The sequence below is a fragment of the Budorcas taxicolor genome, chromosome 15 (genome assembly GCF_023091745.1).
Source record: "Budorcas taxicolor isolate Tak-1 chromosome 15, Takin1.1, whole genome shotgun sequence".
NCBI classification, from domain to species: domain Eukaryota; kingdom Metazoa; phylum Chordata; class Mammalia; order Artiodactyla; family Bovidae; genus Budorcas; species Budorcas taxicolor.
Genome location: NC_068924.1, coordinates 76837188 through 76857272, shown reverse-complemented (window position 1 = coordinate 76857272; position 20085 = coordinate 76837188). Strand labels below are relative to the sequence as shown.

The 20085-nt window shown below is 40.9% G+C and overlaps 1 pseudogene; it reads right to left on the bottom strand.

Moving 5' to 3' along the window:
- Positions 1–12916: 12916 nt before the first annotated feature.
- Positions 12917–13843, bottom strand: LOC128061030 (olfactory receptor 1009-like; annotated as a pseudogene).
- Positions 13844–20085: the final 6242 nt, after the last annotated feature.

Here is a 20085-nt window from a genome sequence, read left to right as displayed (position 1 = left end):
AGCGACTTAGCACAAGTACCTCACATAAGTCGAATTATACAATATTTGTCCATTTGTGTCTGGCTTATTTCACTAAACTGAATATTTTAAATTTCATTCATGTGATAGCATGTATCAGAATCCCATTCCTTTATGAGGCTGAATAATATTCCACAATATGGATATTCGCCTCCAATGCAGGAGACCCAAATTCTATTCCTGGGTTGGGAAGATCCGCTGGAGAAGGAATAGGCTACCCACTCCAGTATTCTTGGGCTTCCCTTGTTTCTCAGCTGGTAAAGAATCCACCTGCAATATGGGAGACCTGAGTTCAATCCCTGGGTTGGGAAGATCCCCTGGAAAAGGGAAAATCTACCCACTTCAGTATTCTGGCCTGGAGAATTCCATGGACTGTACAGTCCATTGGGTCACAAAGAGTCGGACACGACTGAGCAAATTTCACTTTCATTTTTCACTATATGGATATATCACTTTGATTATCCATTTATTTGTCAATGGATATTTGGGGGGGGGGGGTTCCACATTTTTGACTATGATGAATACTCCAGCTACTGTCACTAACCTTCTTAGCCATGCAAGGACAAAGCAAAGATTTTCTGCTGAAATTAGGATGAATATGATAATATAAAATATTGGCTAGTTTATGAACATTCATTTCACAAATACTACTAAGCACCTACTCTGTAGCAGGCATTCAACTAGGGGGACAGTGCTGAATGAAAACAGCTTTTTGATTAAAGTACAAAGTACAAGCATGCCTAGAAATATCGGGACAACGACGGGGAGCTGGCCACACACACCTGGCAACCTCCTCAGGTACAATAAGGAAGGCAGTTTGCAAAGAGTGCTCTGATGGCCTTCCCCCCCCCAGGACCCCAAGGAGACTAACTCCGACACCCTCTGCTTCATTCTCTGCTTTGCCATCATATGCTAATCTGGTTAATCCAGGCACCTGAAGAACTGTCTCCACGGCCCCATTGTGGATAAGGGCCATGGTACAGCAGGATAGGTCTGTGGAGAGGCAGTCAGGCAGGAAGGGGTGAATATTATGTCTGGTGAAATTTCCTGGCAAATACAGGTCCACCTGGGCTCCCAAATCTGTTTTCATATTCATCAGAAACATGTGCACCTTTAGCTGACTTGTCATTTTACTGACATCTAAGTGAACTCTGGGAGTTGGTGATGGACCGGGAGGCCTGGCATGCTGCGATTCATGGGGTCACAAAGAGTCAGACATGACTGAGTGACTGAACTCACTAACTAACTAAAGGTGCAACGTGACTATCTAACACCACGTGAACATTCCACAGTTTAGACATTCGTCAGCTTTTGGAATGTGCTCTATGCGAACATAAGGCTGGGTCTGAAATTCATTTGCATTGTAACAGGAAGTCTCAACACTGTGTTTCTCAAAGGGAGAAAATGAAGAAGAGCTTTAACATCATTTCTTTAAATTTAATGTCAGGCCCTCTAAGTATTTGAATGAGGCAAAAACTAAATTTCAAATTATTATTATGGATAAAATTGATAGGGCTTCTCTGGTGGCTCAGATGGTAAAGAATTTGCCTGCAGTGCAAGAGACCTGGGTTCGATGCCTGGGGCAGGAAGATTCCCCTGGAGAAGGAAATGGCAACCCGCTCCAGTATTCTTGCCTAGGAAGTCCCATGAACAGAGGAGCCTGGCGGGCTACAGTCCGTGGGATCACAAAGAGTCTGACATGACTTAGTGACTAAACAACACCCACAAATAAAACAGATAACTGATGAGAACTGGCTACATAGCCCAGGAAACTCGGCTCCATGCTCTGTGGTGAAATAACTGGGAAGAAAATCCGAAAAAGAGGAGATAATATGCATATGTAGAGCTGATTCATTTTGCTGCATAGCAGAAACTAGCGAAACAGTGAAAAGCAACTACACACCAATAAATAAATTAAATAATTTTTTTATTTAAAAGATTATTCTTCAGAAATTTTTCATTGTCATTTCAACTGAAAAAGCTGAGGTAAACTGTTGGAAGCAAACTCAAGTTTTCCATTCAAAAATTTGGAAAAAAAAATATTTGTAATTTTTATACAAATTCAAATCACCTTTCTTATCATTTTGAATTGTATTTGTTTCATTAAAATATGATATTTGAAAATAATTTGAAAATAATATAATATCCCACTTGGATACCCCAGTCATTTCCCAGTGTCTTCAGGGTGCTGAACAATTAACATGTTTCTTTATGTTACCATGACATGAAATCTATTCAGCTCTATGATGACTACTTATATGTGTCAATTTGGCTGGGTCACAATGCCCATCTGTGGCCAAACATTATTCTAGATGATTCTGTGAGGTGTTTGGGGATAAGAATAACATTCAACAGTGAACTTTGAATCAGATTGCCCTCCAGCATGTGGATGGGCATCATCTAATCAGTTGAAGGCTTGAATAAAATAAAATACTGATCTTTCCTGAACAAGAGAGAATCCTGTGGCAGACTCCTTTCAGATTTGAAATTCCAGCATTGGATTTTCCTGTGTCTTCAGCTTGATGGTTGGACTTGAATTATAACAACAACTCTTTCCTGAATCTCCACCCTATAGAATTTGTACTTGCCAGCCTCCATAGTATCATGAGTTCATTACTTAAAATAAATGCCATTCTACTTATACACACACATGCTATTGGTTCTGTTTCTCTGGAGGACCCTGACTAATACAAACACAAATGACAACATCACACAGCTAGAGTTCCTTATGTAACAAGACACTATTCCGGTTACCTCACAAAAATTAACTATGTAACTACTATTATTATCATTTTCACTCTATATATGTGTTTACAGAAGCTCAGAGATATTAAGTAACTTGCCCGGGTTTACACAGCTATTAAGTAGAAAAGTAAGAATATAAACCCAAGATCTGTTTTAATGTATATGATCTTAACTAATATGTATTAATAATATACTTCTTCTCTAGATCTGAATAAGAATAGTGTTTTTCAAACATATTTTTCAACTTATATTAATGGGAGTAAAATCACTGTGCATGGAGATTGTGGACATCAAATTAAAAGAGACTTGCTCCTTGGAAGAAAAGCTATAACAAACCTAGATAGCATATTAAAAGGCAGAAACATCACTTTACCTACAAATATTCATACAGTCAAGGCTATGGTTTTTCCAGTAGCCATGTACAGATGTGAGAATTGGACCATAAACATGGCTGATGCTTTTGAATTGTGATGCTGGAGAAGACTCTTGAGAGTCCCTTAGACTGCAAGGAGATCAAACCAGTCAGTCCTAAAGGAAATCAACCCAAATATTCGTTGGAAGAATTAATACTGAAGCTAAAGCTCCAATACTTTGGCCACCTGATGTGAAGAACTGACTTATTAGAAAAGACCCTGATGCCGGGAAAAATTGAGGGCAGGTGGATAAGGAGGCGACCGAAGATGAGATGGTTGGATGGCATTACCAACTCAATGGACATGAGTTTGAGTAAACTCCAGGAGTTGGTGATGGACAGGGAGGCGTGGCGTACTGCAGTCCCTGGAGTTACAAAGAGCTGGACACGACTGAGTGACTGAACTGAACTGAACTATTCAACTTTATTTCTTCTTTATTCTATTCTATTCCTTTAAACAATTCTATTCTATTCTGTCCTACAAAACTGATTTTACTGACATTCCCATTGTTGTTGTTCAGTCACTAAGTCGTGTCCAACTCTTTGGAGCCCCGTGGACTGCAGCCTGTCAAGCTTCCTGTCCTTCACTGTCTCCTGGAATTGGCTCAAACTCATGTCAATATATGGTCAAATCTATCAGGTTTTTTCTACAGTTATTTTAAGCTTAAAAATGCACCACTACCCCCATGTATCTTTACTGGTATTATGTTACACTTATGTTTACCCATCATGATTTTCAAACCAAACCCCAGAAAATATCCATTAAATATATGTACCACATCTTTTTTACTCATTTATCCATTTATGAACAATTAGGTTGCTTCCATATCTAGGCTATGTAGATAACACTTCTATGAACATTAGGGTACATAAGTCTTTTCAAATAAGTGTTTTTGTTTTCTTAGGATAGATACCCAGGAATGGAATTGTCAGATTGTATGGTAGTCCTATTTTTAATGTTTTGAGGAAATTCCGTATTGTTTTTCATAGTGGTTGCTTTAATCTACAGCCCTATCCACATGCACAAAGGGTTCCCTTTCTTCACATTTCACCAACACTTGTTATTTCTTGTCTTTTTTAGTTTGCCATTCTAACAGGCTTGGGGGGTTTTACTCAACCATAAAAAAAATGAAAATTTGCCATTTGTTACAACATGGATGGACCTGGAAGGTTTAATGTTTAGTGAGATAAATTAGATAGAAAAAGACAAATGCTGTACATTTTCTCACACACACACACACACATATAATTTTACTCCATTCCATCAGAAAGTCTTTCAAGCTTGAAATGCATTAGAGATAAGCCCAAGGGTCTGTGTTACTCTAAACTGGCTCTGTGGACCACTCCATTTGTCACAGTTGAACACAAATAGATCTTTACTTCATGAGATAGATATAACTCCTTGTATTGAGGCCATTCCCAAAACTGGTGTGTATAGGCCAAGGCTTTCATTCCATTTATGAGGTTGAACATAAAACCCCACATCATTTATTTTACTGACTCCTATTGATCAGAGCTAAAGGTGCAAACAATGGCATTTTAAAAGTCCAATTTCAAGGAGTCAGCAGAGAAAGAAAATAGATATACAGAGTTTTTATTAAAAATAGTAGCTGATACTAAATAATAAACTTTTTCTGAAAATAATTGGATTATGAGGTGGCTGAGAGAAATCAGATTAAATGAGCTGTGGATTTGAACTATAACTTTGCCTTATTATACAGAAAAGATCACATACAAGGCTTAATGAATCCACATTGATTGACAAGATGAATGAATAATTGGATGGATGAGTGGATAATGGGGTACCACTGCATCCCGAAATACTTGCTAGAGGCCTGGAACCTTAGGAATCCACAGTCTGTCATTTTATTTTATTTTATTTTATTATTTTTACTTTATTTTACCTTACAATACTGTATTGATTTTGCCATACATTGGCATGAATCCACCACGGGTGTATACAAGCTCCCAATCCTGAATCCCCCTCCCACCTCCCACCCCATATCATCACTCTGGATCATCCCCATGCACCAGCCCTAAGCATCCTGTATCCTGTATCGAACATAGACTGGCACTTCGTTTCTTACATGATAATATACACATTTCAATGCCATTCTCCCAAATCATCCCACCCTCTCCTTCTCCCTCAGAGTCTAAAAGTCCGTTCTATATATCTGTGTCTCTTTTGCTGTCTCGCATACAGGGTCATCATTACCATCTTTCTAAATTCCGTATATATGTGTCAGTGTACTGTATTGGTGTTTTTCTTTCTGGCTTACTTCACTCTGTATAATCGGCTCCAGTTTCATCCATCCATCTCATTAGAACTGATTCAAATGTATTTTTTTGAATGGCTGAGTAATACTCCATTGTGTATATGTACCACAGCTTCCTTATCCATTCGTCTGCTGATGGACGTCTAGGTTGCTTCCATGTCCAGGCTATTATAAACAGTGCTGCAATGAACATTGGGATACATGTGTCTCTTTCAATTCTGGTTTCCTCAGTGTGTATGCCCAGCAGTGGGATTGCTGGGTCATAAGGCAGCTCTATTTGCAGTTTTTTAAGGAATCTCCACACTGTTCTCCATAGTGGCTGTACTAGTTTGCATTCCCACCAACAGTGGAAGAGGGTTCCCTTTTCTCCACACCCTCTCCAGCATTCATTGCTTGTAGATTTTGGATCGCAGCCATTCTGACTGGTGTGAAATGGTACCTCATTGTGGTCTTGATTTGCATTTCTCTGATAATGAGTGATGTTGAGCATCTTTTCATGTGTTTGTTAGCCATCTGTATGTCTTCTTTGGAGAAATGCCTATTCAGTTCTTTGGCCCATTTTTTGATTGGGTCGTTTATTTTTCTGGAGTTGAGCTACATAAGTTGCTTGTATATTTTTGAGATTAGTTGTTTGTCAGTTGCTTCATTTGCTATTGTTTTCTCCCATTCAGAAGGCTGTCTTTTCACCTTACTTATAGTTTCCTTTGTTGTGCAAAGCTTTTAATTTTGATTAGATCCCATTTGTTTATTTTTGCTTTCATTTCCAGTATTCTGGGAGTTGGATCATAGAGGATCCTGCTGTGATTTATGTCAGAGAGTGTTTTGCCTATGTTCTCCTCTAGGAGTTTTATAGTTTCTGGTCTTGCATTTAGATCTTTAATCCATTTTGAGTTTATTTTTGTGTGTGGTGTTAGAAAGTGATCTAGTTTCATTCTTTTACAAGTGGTTGATGAGTTTTCTCAGCACCACTTGTTATAGAGATTGTCTTACTCCATTGTATATTCTTGCCTCCTTTGTCGAAGATAAGGTGTCCATAGGTGCATGGATTTATCTCTGGGCTTTCTATTTTGTTCTATTGATCTATATTTCTGTCTTTGTGCCAGTACCATACTGTCTTGATGACTGTGGCTTTGTAGTAGAGCCTGAAGTCAGGCAAGTTGATTCCTCCAGTTCCATTCTTCTTTCTCAAGATTGCTTTGGCTATTCGCGGTTTTTTGTATTTCCATACAAATCTTGAAATTATTTGTTCTAGCTCTGTGAAAAATACCACTGGTAGCTTGATAGGGATTGCATTGAATCTGTAGATTGCTTTGGGTAGTACACTCATGTTCACTATATTGATTCTTCCAATCCATATATTGGAATTCCACTCCAATTCTTTACCACTTGTAAATCCGTGAACATGGTATATTTCTCCATCTATTAGTGTCCTCTTTGATTTCTTTCATCAGTGTTTTATAGTTTTCGATATATAGCTCTTTCGTTTCTTTAGGTAGGTATATTCCGAAGTATTTTATTCTTTTCATTGCAATGGTGAATGGAATTGTTTCCTTAATTTCTTTTTCTACTTTCTCATTATTAGTGTATAGGAATGCAAGGCATTTCTGAGTGTTGATTTTATATCCTGCAACTTTACTATATTCATTGATTAGCTCTAGTAATTTTCTGGTGGAGTCTTTAGGGTTTTCTATGTAGAGGATCATGTCATCTGCAAACAGTGAAAGTTTTACTTCTTCTTTTCTAATTTGGATTCTGTTTATTTCTTTTTCTGCTCTGATTGCTGTGGCCAAAACTTCCAGAACTATTTGAATAGTAGCGGTGAAAGTGGGCACCCTTGTCTTGTTCCTGACTTAAAAGGAAATGCTTTCCATTTTTCACCATTGAGGATAATGTTTGCTGTGGGTTTGTCATATATAGCTTTTATTATGTTGAGGTATGTTCCTTCTATTCCTGCTTTCTGGAGAGTTTTTATCACAAATGGATGTTGAATTTTGTCAAAGGCCTTCTCTGCATCTATTGAGATAATCATGTGGCTTTTATTTTTCAATTTGTTAATGTGGTGAATTACATTGATTGATTTGTGGATATTGAAGAATCCTTGCATCCCTGGGATAAAGCCCACTTGGTCATGGTGTATGATCTTTTTAATGTGTTGTTGGATTTTGATTGCTAGAATTTTGTTGAGGATTTTTGCATCTATGTTCATCAGTGATATTGGCCTGTAGTTTTCTTTTTCTGCGGCATCTTTGTCAGGTTTTGGTATTAGGGTGATGGTGGGCTCATAGAATGAGTTTGGAAGTTTACCTTCCTCTGGCATTTTCTGGAAGAGTTTGAGTAGGATAGGTGTTAGCTCTTCTCAAAATTTTTGGTAGAATTCAGCTGTGAAGCCGTCTGGACCTGGGCTTTTGTTTGCTGGAAGATTTCTGATTACAGTTTCAATTTCCGTGCTTGTGATGGGTCTGTTAAGATTTTCTATTTCTTCCTGGTTCAGTTATGGAAAGTTGTACCTTTCTAAGAATTTGTCCATTTCTTCCACGTTGTCCATTTTATTGGCGTATAATTGCTGATAGTAGTCTCTTATGATCCTTTGTATTTCTGTGTTGTCTGTTGTGATCTCTCCATTTTCATTTCTAATTTTATTGATTTGATTTTTCTGTTTCTTGATGAGTCTAGCTAGTGGCTTGTCAATTTTATATATCCTCTCAAAGAACCAGCTTTTGGCTTTGTTGATTTTTGCTATGGTCTCTTTTGTTTCTTTTGCATTTATTTCTGCCCTAATTTTTAAGATTTCTTTCCTTCTACTGACTCCTGGGTTCTCCATTTCTTCCTTTTCTAGTTGCTTTAGGTGTAGAGTTAGGTTATTTATTTGACTTTTTTCTTGTTTCTTGAGGTATGCCTCTATTGCTATGAACTTTCCTCTAAGCACTGCTCTTATAGTGTCCCACAGGTTTTAGGTTGTTGTGTTTTCATTTTCATTTGTTTCTATGCATAATTTGCTTTCTTCTGTGATTTGTTGGTTATTCAGAAGCGTGTTGTTCAGCCTCCATATGTTGGGATTTTTAATAGTTTTCCTCCTGTAATTGAGATCTAATCTTAATGCATTATGGTCAGAAAAGATGCTCGGAATGATTTCGATTTTTTTGAATTTATCAAGGTTAGATTTATGGCCCAGGATGTGATCTATCCTGGAAAAGGTTCCGTGAGCACTTGAGAAAAAAGGTGAAATTCATTGTTTTGGGGTGTAATGTCCTATAGATATCAAGTAGGTCTAACTGGTCTATTGTCTCTTTTAAAGTTTGCATTTCATTGTTAATTTTCTGTTTAGTTGATCTGTCCATAGGTGTGAGTGGGGTATTAAAGTCTCCCACTATTATTGTGTTATTGTTAATTTCCCCTTTCATGCTTGTTAGCATTTGTCTTACATATTGCGGTGCTCCTATGTTGGGTGCAGGTATATTTATAATTGTTATATCTTCTTCTTGGATTGATCCTTTGATCATTATGCAGTGGCCTTCGTTGTCTCTTTTCACAGCCTTTGTTTTAAAGTCTATTTTATTGGAGATGAGTATTGCTACTCCTGCTTTCTTTTGGTCTCTATTTGCATGGTATATCTTTTTCCAGCCCTTCACTTTCAGTCTGTATGTGTCCCTTATTTTGAGGTGGGTCTCTTGTACACAGCATATATAAGGATCTTGTTTTTGCATCCATTCAGCCAGTCTTTGCCTTTTGGTTGGGGCATTCAACCCATTTATGTTTAAGGTAATTATTGATAAGTGTGATCCCATTGCCATTTACTTCATTGTTTTGGGTTCAGGTTTATATGCCCTTTTTGTGTTTCCTGTCTAGAGAATATCCTTTAGTATTTGTTGGAGAGCTGGTTTGGTGATGCTGAATTCTCTCAGCTTTTGCATGTCTATGAAGCTTTTGATTTCTCCTTCGTATTTGAATGAGATCCTTGCTGGGTACAGTAATCTGGGCTGTAGGTTATTTTCTTTCATCACTTTAAGTATGTCTTGCCATCCCTCCTGGCCTGAAGAGTTTCTATTGAAAGATCAGCTGTTATCCTTATGGGAATCCCCTTGTGTGTTATTTGTTGTTTTTCCCTTGCTGCTTTTAATATTTGTCCTTTGTGTTTGGTCTTTGTTAATTTGATTAATATATGTCTTGGGGTGTTTCGCCTTGGGTTTATCCTGTTTGGAACTCTCTGGGTTTCTTGGACTTGGGTGATCATTTCCTTCCCCATTTTAGGGAAGTTTTCAACTATTATCTCCTCAAGAATTTTCTCATGGTCTTTCTTTTTGTCTTCTTCTTCTGGGATTCCTATAATTCGAATGTTGGAGCGTTTCATATTGTCCTGGAGGTCTCTGAGGTTGTCCTCATTTCTTTTAATTCATTTTTCTTTTTTCCTCTCTGATTCATTTATTTCTACCATTCTATCTTCTATTTCACTAATCCTATCTTCTGCCTCTGTTATCCTACTATCTGTTGCCTCCAGAGTGTTTCTGATCTCATTTATTGCATTATTCATTATATATTGACTCTTTTTTATTTCTTCTAGGTCCTTGTTACACCTTTCTTGCATCTTCTCAATCCTTGTCTCCAGGCTATTTATCTGTGATTCCATTTTGATTTCAAGATTTTGGGTCATTTTCACTATCAATATTCGGAATTCTTTCTCAGGTAGATTCCCTATCTCTTCCTCTTTGATTTGGTTTGGTAGGCATTTCTCCTGTTCCTTTACCTGCTGGGTATTCCTCTGTCTCTTCATCTTGGTTATATTGCTGCATTTGAGGTGGCCTTTCTATATTCTGTGGAGTTCTCTTTATTATGGGATTTCCTCACTGTGGGTGGGGTTGTATCAGTGGCTTGTCAAGGTTTCTTGGTTAGGGAGGCTTGTGTTGGAGTTCTGGTGGGTGGAGCTGGATTTCTTCTCTCTGGAGTGCTATGAATTGTCCAGTAATGGGTTGTGAGACATCAGTGGTTTTGGAGTAGTTTTGAGCTGCCTGTATATTGAAGCTCAGGGGTGTGTTCCTGCGTTGCTGGAGAATTTGCGTGGTATGTCTTGTTCTGGAACTTGTTGGCCCTTGGGTGGTGCTTGGTTTCAGTGTAGGTATGGAGGCATTTGATGAGCTCCTATTGATTAATGTTCCCTGGATTCAGGATTTCTCTGATGTTCTTAGCATTTGGACTCAAGCCTCCTGTTTCTGGTTTTCAGTTTTATTTTTACCCTAGCCTCAGGACTTCTCCATCTATAGAGCACTGATGATAAAGCATCTAGGTTAAAGATGAAAGGTTTCTCCACATTGAGGGTCACCCATAGAGGTTCACTGAGTTACACAGAGAAGGGAAGAGGGAGAGGGTAGTTAGAGGTGACTGGAATGAGATGAGGTGGGATCAAAAGAGGAGAGAGCAAACTAGCCAGTAATCACGTCCTTATGTACACTCCACAGTCTGGACCACTCAGAGGTGTTCATGGAGTTATACAGGGAAGAGGAGAGGGAGGAAGTAGACAGAGGTGGCCAGGAGGATAAAAGAGGGAAATAAAGGGAGAGAGAGAGATCTTGCCAGTAACCAGTTCCCTGAGTATTCTCCACCGTCTGGAACACACGGAGATTCACAGGGTTGGGTAGAGAAGAGAAGGGGGAGGGAGGAGACAGAGGACACCTGGTGGAGATAAAAGAGAGTCCAAAGGAGGGGAGAGTGGTCAAGCCAGTAATCTCACTCTCAGGTAAAATTGGGTACTGAAGATTGGGTTTTGACATGTACAAAATTGACAACAAATACCAAAAAGCAAAGATTAAAACTCTGGAGTAGAGATTGGATTTTCAAAACTACAATATTAAAGAAAAGAAGAAGAGGAAACAAAGAAAGAAAAAACAAACAAACAAACAAACAAAAAACAAAGCCAGAAGAATTATTAAAAATAATAATTAGGGAAATAGAGTACTTAAAAATTTAAGAAAGTTAAAAAAAAAAACAGGAAAAACAAAAAAAAAAAAAGAAGAAAAAACAATCACGCAACCCCATCAACTCAAAAAAAAAAAAAAAAAAGATTGTAAAAGTAGTAAAGGTATATCCGGCCCTTTCTCTGGTGTTGTGGGCTGTGTGGGATCACTTCCAAGGCGGTTCCCTCTGTTTAACTTCCTCTGTTTACTGGTCTCTTCAGTGTCTGATTTCCATCTTGACACAGGGAGGGCGGTGGTGGACAACTAGGTTCACTATTCAGTCATGCTGTGGGGAGGGAGGGATGCTGCAAATAAATATTACTGGTGTGTGCATGCAGTGTCTCATCCACTCTGGGCTTGCCCCTGCTCATGGTGCACACCACTCAGGCTCTACCTAGCTCCGCTGGGTAACAGTCTGAGGCCGGCCCTAGGCTTCATGCACCTCCCCGGTCTAAGCCGCTCAGGCTCGGCCCTCAGGAAGCCCTCAGAGGCGCAGATTTGGTTGGGCCTGCGTTTTGTGCCCTTCCCAGGTCCGAGTAGCTCAGGAGTTTGGCGAGCGCAATCGCTGTGACTATGGCCTTTCCCTGTTGCTCAGTTTTCTGGGTGTACCACTGGCATTCCTTCTCAGGCGGGTGATGACTGCCCAGAGCCCCCAGAAGTCTTAGTTAACAAAGAAGCCTGCTTGCATTTTGGTAAGTAATGTCTCTCTTGGGCTACGATTGCCCCCTTCCAGCCCTTAAGGCTCTGGCTTCCTGTCACCGGAGGGGGATGGTATGCAGCCGGCTATTTCTGATCTGTCCTTTGTTCTGTGCTTGGTCCTGGTGGTGTCTTATGTTCGAGCGTTTCGCCTGGTAGCTATCCCACAGTCTGGTTTGCTAGCCCAAGTTAGTTCGCTCTGTCCACGGGCGGGGTGTTCCAGCCCAATTCTCAAAAAAGCACTGCCGCCCACGCCTCCCGCAGCCCGATTCTTAAAACGCACTGCTGGCTGCGCCTCCTGCTCCTCCCTGCCCAGCCCCCACTTGCTAGTGGCAGATGCAGGCGTCTGCGCTGCTTTTCCGCTGGGGGGAGTTACTGTGAGGCTCGTAATGTGTTGGTTTTAATTATTTATTTATTTTTCCTTCCTGTTATGTTGCCCTCTGTGCTTCCAAAGCTTGCCACAGACTCGGCTGCGAGAATGTTTCCTGGTGTTTGGAAACTTCTCTTCTTAAGAGTCTCTTCCTGGGACAGGATTCCCTTCCCGGGACGGCGCTCCCTCCCTACCTCCTTTGTCTCTTTTCTCATCTTATTATATTTTTTCCTACCTGTTTTTGAAGCCAATGATCTGCTTTGCTGGGTGCCTGATGTCCTCTGCTGGCATTCAGAAGTTGTTTTGTGGAATTTACTCAGCATTGAAATGTTCTTTTGATGAATTTTTGAGGGAGAAAGTGGTCTCCCTGTCCTCTTCCTCTGCCATCTTAGGACCGCCCCCCTGCAGTCTGTCATTTTAGCTTTCTCCTCCAATTTCCTTTCTAGATAAGAATTTATGCCCTACAAAACGTCCTTTTCAACACGGCCCTATGGATGGCATCTTTGACCTCCTTATTCCTCAAGCAATAGGTAAGTGGGTTCAACATGGGGATGCCTGCACTGTAAACCACAGACACCTTTGTCGAGACCCAGGGAGACGCAGGCACTAGGCTGGACATAAATAAAGAGAAGAGGGCCATACAGGATAGACACGGTTGTCCAGAGTGCAGAGCAGGAAGAGGAGGCTTCGCATCTCCCGTCAGCAGAGCGGATCTTCAGGATGGGGATGAGGATGTCAGTGGAGGAGCCCAGGAGAGTCAGGTCACTGTAAACACCCACAGCTCCACCCACGACAAAAACCACCCTCTTGTTGAGACTGGTGTCAGCACACACAAGGGAAAGCAGAGGCGGCAAGTCACAGAAGAAGTGGTGGATGACATCGGGGCTGCAGAAAGGAAGGCGAAAAGCATCACGTGTGCATCGTGGGGTTCAGGAACCCGGTGACATAGGGACCCACCACCAGCTGGACTCAGAGTCTCTGGGACATGGCGATAGAATACAACAGTGGGTTTCGGGTGTAGCCACAGCAGCCATAGGCCACAGACGCCAGAGAAAACACTCTGCTATGACGAAGAACCCAAAGCGCCCCTGTTGCCAAGCACAGCCCCGGACAGAGACGCCTTTCCGCCTCACAAAGAAGTCGGAGAGAATCTTGGGGCTCACGACAGAAGAGAAGCTCATGTCCATGGAAGATACATGACTGAGGAAAAAGTACATGGGGCGTGAAGGCGGGAATCCATCTGTATCAGAACAATCATACCCAAGTTTCCTGATAGGTTGATGAGGTAGAAACACAGAAGGAGCAGGAAAAGGCAGACCTGCAATTGAGGGCTGAAATTCAAACCTCTGAAGATGAACTCTGTGACCCTCGTGTCGCTTTCGTTAGCCGGAGACAGACTCTGGATTCCGCTGGAGAAGAGAAGAGAAATTTGGTAAGCATGTCTTCAAAAGGGGGACCCAGAAATAAAGTAGTCCCTAGGAGAGCATGCCAAAGCCTTTGACTGTGTGGATCACAATAAACTGTGGAAAATTCTGAAAGAGATGGGATTACCAGACCACCTAACCTGCCTCTTGAGAAACCTATATGCAGGTCAGGAAGCAACAGTTAGAACTGGACATGGAACAACAGACTGGTTCCAAATAGAAGAAGGAGTACGTCAAGGCTGTATATTGTCACCCTGCTTATTTAACTTCTATGCAGAGTGCATCATGAGTAATGCTGGGCTGAAAGAAGCACAAGCTGGAATCAAGATTGACGGGAGAAATATCAAAACCTCAGATATGCAGATGACACCACCCTTAGGCAGAAAGTGAAGAGGAACTAAAGAGCCTCTTGATGAAAGTGAAAGAGGAGAGCGAAAAAGCTGGCTTAAAGCTCAACATTCAGAAAACAAAGATCATGGCATCTGGTCCCATCACTTCATGGGAAATAGATGGGGAAATGGTAGAAGCAGTGTCAGACTTTATATTTTGGGGCTCCAAAATCACTGCAGATGGTGATTGCAGCCATGAAATTAAAAGATGCTTACTCCTTGGAAGAAAAGTTATGACCAACCTAGATAGCATATTCAAAAGCAGAGACATTACTTTGCCAGCAAAGGTTCGCCTGGTCTGGTCAAGGCTATGGTTTTTCCAGTAGTCATGTATGGATGTGAGAGTTGCAGTGTGAAGAAAGCTGAGCATCGAAGAATTGATGCTTTTGAACTGTGGTGTTGGAGAAGACTCTTGAGAGTCCCTTGGACTGCAAGGAGAACCAACCAGTCCATTCTGAAGGCGATCAGTCCTGGGATTTCTTTGGAAGGAATGATGCTAAAGCTGAAACTCCAGTACTTTGGCCACCTCATGCGAAGAGTTGACTCATTGGAAAAGACTCTGATGCTGGGAGGGATTGGGGGCAGGAGGTGAAGGGGACGACAGAGGATGAGATGGCTGGATGGCATCACTGACTCGATGGACGTGAGTCTGAGTGAACTCCGGGAGTTGGTGATGGACAGGGAGGCCTGGAGTGCTGCGATTCATGGGGTTGCAAAGAGTCGGACACGACTGAGCGACTGAACTGAACAGAACTGAGGAGAGCATATGACTTTTAATTGCATGCTGTGGCTAAGGAAACAGAAGTGAAATGAGGCCAGGGCAAAGGATCAGATTTGAAGCTATAATATTACAAGGTTCCCTAGGATCCATCAATATATGGGTGAGAAAACCACAGCTTAGAAACTCAAATTCCCATAAGCAATAGCAGAGAAAATTCTAGAATAAGTATCCGGTAATTCCAACTTCAGTGACGTTTACCTGAGCTCACCAGGTGGGTATGCGCCTGGTGAAGTGATGTAGGAGAGTGAAATGAAACCAGCCGAGAAGAATGAGCAGCTGCTTCGTGTTAGGCCATGCGCTATGCACTTCGGGATTACAGCTTAAGCCTAAGTGCATGTTCTGCAAGTGCTCTGACCCTAGGAAAGTTACTTTTCTTCACCTGTGAAATAGGAGTAATAATAGTAATACCTACCTTGTAAATTGCTGTGAGGATTAGATGAGTTAACGCGTGCAAACATCTAACCAAGTCTTATTGAGTTTCCAGTAAGTGCAGACTGATTATTGGCATTTGTGCCTTACATGCTGTCTTTAACAAACCTGCAGGCTAAACATCATATTTCCTTTCACATAGGAGCAAAATAAAAGTTTGATCCTTTTCCCTATACTAGTGACCGGCAGAAGTGGGCATCAAGTATTACCTGTCAAAGCAGACTGTAATCTTTCTTTTTTCACACTGTAACAATGTCTCCTGTGTCTTCAAAAATCCTTTCATCTTAAAGAGGTTAAACATGTACATTGCAATAGGAGTACACAAAACACATTTTGGCTTCCTATTTTTTTGAGGTTACAGCCAATGGTCATTAGTGGGAAGCCCATAGGATACTAGAAAGCTGAGTTTAAGCATGACTTTATGAAAACAGTACATGGAAGAAACCATGAGAAGAGCCTGAATTAGCCCAACTCTATATCCTCTATGTATTCTTTTTTCATGCACTGTAAGTATGGCCGTGGTTAGGTCAGCTGATCTCTTTGAACCTGAGTTGCTTCATTCATTCAATGCGGCTGAAACCCCTGTAACTTGACCTCTCAGAACTCTTACTCACTTAGAATGAGATGGTTGATGTGTAAGTGCTCAGAAAACTGCACATACTTTAAATTTTTATTTGCCCAGGAATATTGGAGTTCAACATCACACTTATGCTAAGCACTTTTCCTTCACTTTTTATTTTGAAATTTATTATTCAACTTCAGCAAGGCTATACCTCTGAGGCCCAGTAATATAGCTTGCATGATATTCTTCACTTTAGGGAAATTAAAGAGAAAGGTAGGATGGGCCGTCAAGCCGTCCACCTGTCACACCTACCACTTGTTGACACTTTCTCCAGGATCACTCAGGCTCCTCATCTCAGTCTTCCGTTTGCCCTTTGCTGAAAGCTCATCAACTCCTGTCCTCAGTCTTTGTTGCTAAACCTGCTCAAGCCTTCTTTACTTTTCTTGAGGTTACAGCCAATGGTCATTAGTGGGAAGCCCATAGGATACTAGAATGCTGAGTTTAAGCATCACTTTATGGAAACGGTACATGGAAGAAACCATGAGAAGAGCCTGAATTAGCCCAACTCGATACCCTCTATGTATTCTTTTTTCATGCACTGTGAGAATGGCCTTGGTTAAGTCAGCTGATCTCCTTGAACCTGAGTTGCTCAAGCGCTTATACAGGCCGTGCTGGGACTTCACGGCTGAGCGGCTTTTTCCCTGGGTGCGGCGGGCGGAGGCTCCTCTCTAGCCACGGTGCTCAGGCTTCTCACTGGTCCTTCTCCTGTTGCTAAGCACAGGCTCTAGAGTGCTCGGCCTCAGTGACTGCAGCCCATAGGCGCGACAGTTGCAGTGTGCGGACTCCACCACGGGCTCAATAGCTGTGCAGCACCCACGAAGCTGATCCACAGCATGTTAGATCTCCCCAGGTCAGAGGTCAGACCCGTGTCTCCTGCATTGGCAGGCGGAGTCTTTACCATTAAACAACCAAGGAAGCCCCTGCCCAAGCCTTCTGCATGACATTTTAATTTCTCAGTTTTTCGATGTGGCTTGATGCCTAGAATAGACTACAGTGATCCAACAGGTGAGACCACACAGGATGAGAAACTCAAGTCACTCTGGGGTTCAGAGTGCTTAGGATAACAACACCACAGCCCACAATAACCTTCTTTCAGCAAGGAGAAAGGAAATCACCCAGATCGCTCAGACTGGAATGTGAACTGAATTCAGGGCTTTTCTTTTCCCCTGTTCCTGCTGCTAAGGCATCTCTGATCCGTTTTATACTCGTGTTATAATATTTTGATCCAACTGCAGAACCTGAACTTTTCTCTACCTAGGTTATCTCTTCTTAGACCTTCCTCAACCATCCATCAAAGACAAGGATCATGCCATCGTGGCCATGAGTCAAATATAAAATTTGCTTTCGATTTACTTCATTTATGTTCTCCTGAACTTGCTAAAAATCAGGTAGGAAAAGGAACAGATAATGATTTAGAAGTTCTTAACTTACGTTTCACTGGGGTCCCTCTTCTTTAAAGATGGCAAGAAGAACTAAAGTAAAAACAAATCAAGCTTGTTAGCTTTCATCTCTTCCCTTACCTTCACACATAGAATGGGTCCAAATTTTCAATAGTCATTTGATTTTGCTTTTTGCTTTCCTCCAGAAAGAAGGTGTGGAAGACTCCACTGTAACACATACAGAGTCTTAGCCAACTAGCTGCAAGTCCCCTGAATTCGTTGCGTCATTTTCTCTTTGTTCTTACTGAAGATGTCCTGTCCCCAAAGTGGACTGTATCTTGGGAAAGAACAGTTAAGGGAAAGTGCAATTAAAATTCTGCTCCATAACCTCAGTCAGTCCAGTGAGATCTATTTTCTGATAATTTTATATTTGTTTCTAACTGGATATAGGCTCTCCACTTTCTCTAGTTCCAAGCTACACAAGGAAACTCTATGGAATCCTTTGTAAATTAGCAGACGGGACTTCTCTGGTATCCAGTGGTATCCGGTCCCATGCAGGAGGTGCAGGTTCAATTCCTGGTCAGGGAGCTAAGATCCCCTGTGCTTTGTGACCAAAAAACCAAAATAACATAAAATAGAAGCAGTATTGTAACAAACTCAATAAAGACTTTAAAAATGATCCACATCCAAAAAAAAAAAAATCTTAAAAAATAATGAAGGAAATGTGAACAGACTTTTATTGTGATTGACAAGCTGATGCTGCCACCTCGTGGCAACGTTTAACACCACCTTGCAAAGGAACTATAACAATGTTACTTACTTCACTAAGAACCTTGCCTACACTTTATTTGAACACACCCTGTATTCAGTATGGGGGCAATACAGCAGAAAGTGGGCTTCCCTGGTGGCTCAGACTGTAAGGAATCTGCCTGCAATGCCGGAGATGCGGATTCAATCTCTGGGTCAGGAAGTTCCTCTGGAGAAGGGAATGACTACCCACCTCAGTACTCTTGCCTGGAGAATTCCATGGACAGAGGAGCCTGGGGGGCTACACTCCACGGGTCACAAAGAGTCAGACACAATTGAGTGACTAATGCTTTCTATATGCACTGAAGCTTCCCTGGTGGCTCAATGACAAAAAGTCTGCGGGCAATGCAGGAGACACAGGTCCCATCCCTGGGTTGGAAAGATCCCCTGGAGAAGGGAATGGCAGCCCACTCCAGTATTTTTGCCTGGAGAATTCCATGGACAGAGGAGCCTGGTGGGCTATAGTCCATGGGGTCACAGAGTCAGACACAACTGAGTGATTATCACTTACAGTTCACTGTATTCACTGAGATCCTGTTAAATAGCAGATGAATAAAAAGGTGGAGGGGAATCTTTCTTTGTAATACTAAATATTTAGAATCGGGTTTATAATAGTTTAGAAAATAAGGTCATTTTGAGGGAATCTTTATTAACATGATGCTGGAGCAGGACTAGTATGAGTCTTAGAAGCTAATGTTTTGTCACATTTCTTTCAAAATACCCTAAGAGAGATTTGCTGTTGTTTAGTCACTAAGTCGTGTCAGACTCTTTGCGACTCCATGGACTGTAGCCTGCCGGGCTCCTCTGTCCGTGGGATTTCCCAGGCAAGAATTCTGGAGTGGGTTGCCATTTCCTTCTTCCAGGGATCCTCCCGATTCCTGGATCGAATGCATGTCTCCTGCATTGCCAGGTGGGTTCTTTGCTGCTGAGCCACTGGGGAACCCTAAGATAGAGCTCACAAATTTCTAGTGAATAAACTGCTTCAGAGTCATATATTTCCCTACATTAAAGAAGTAGTGTTTCTCCAGGACATTCGATCAATAAGAATTCCTCTTTTCCTGGGCTACTAAAACTTTATAAAGTTTAATTAAGAACTGATTTTGTCTTATGCCTATAAAGATGATAATATGGAATTTTTATTAACTTGAAGAATATTGTACACCCATGGCTGATTCATGTGAATGTATGGCAAAAGCCACTACAATACTTTAAAGTAATTAGCCTTCAATTAAAATAAGTTAATTTTCAAAAATAAAAAATTTTTAAATTATCTTACTGAAGTCTAAAAAAAGAAAGCTATTGCATTTACTTTGCAAATCAAATTTAAAAATCAACAAAACCTGCAGTCAATACTGCTATAAATGTTTTTATATAAAAAAAGAATATTGATAATAAAAATAGTAAAATGTCGCTTACAATCTTCTGAGCACTTTTTCATGATCTCGTACTTATTTTTATATTCATCCAGTGCCTCACATAATGTTGTCCCCATTTCACAGATGAGCAAAATAAACCTTTTGTTTAAATTATCTGTGATACTAAATACTGCTTCTTATTTTAAATTTTTCATCATGTAGTCTCACTTGGATATCCTGAAATTCACTGGGACATTCCCATTTAACTTCTCTCTTTCTGCCTCTGTCTCTGTCTCTCTGCCTCTCGCACACACAAAAATCTAAGCACATTAAAAATGAGGTGTTTTTTTTTTTTTTTTCAGAGTGTTTCTCACATTGCTCTGGCATAGGAAGTTGTGAAAATGGTGTCTTTCTTTCACCAAAATATCTTCTTTAAA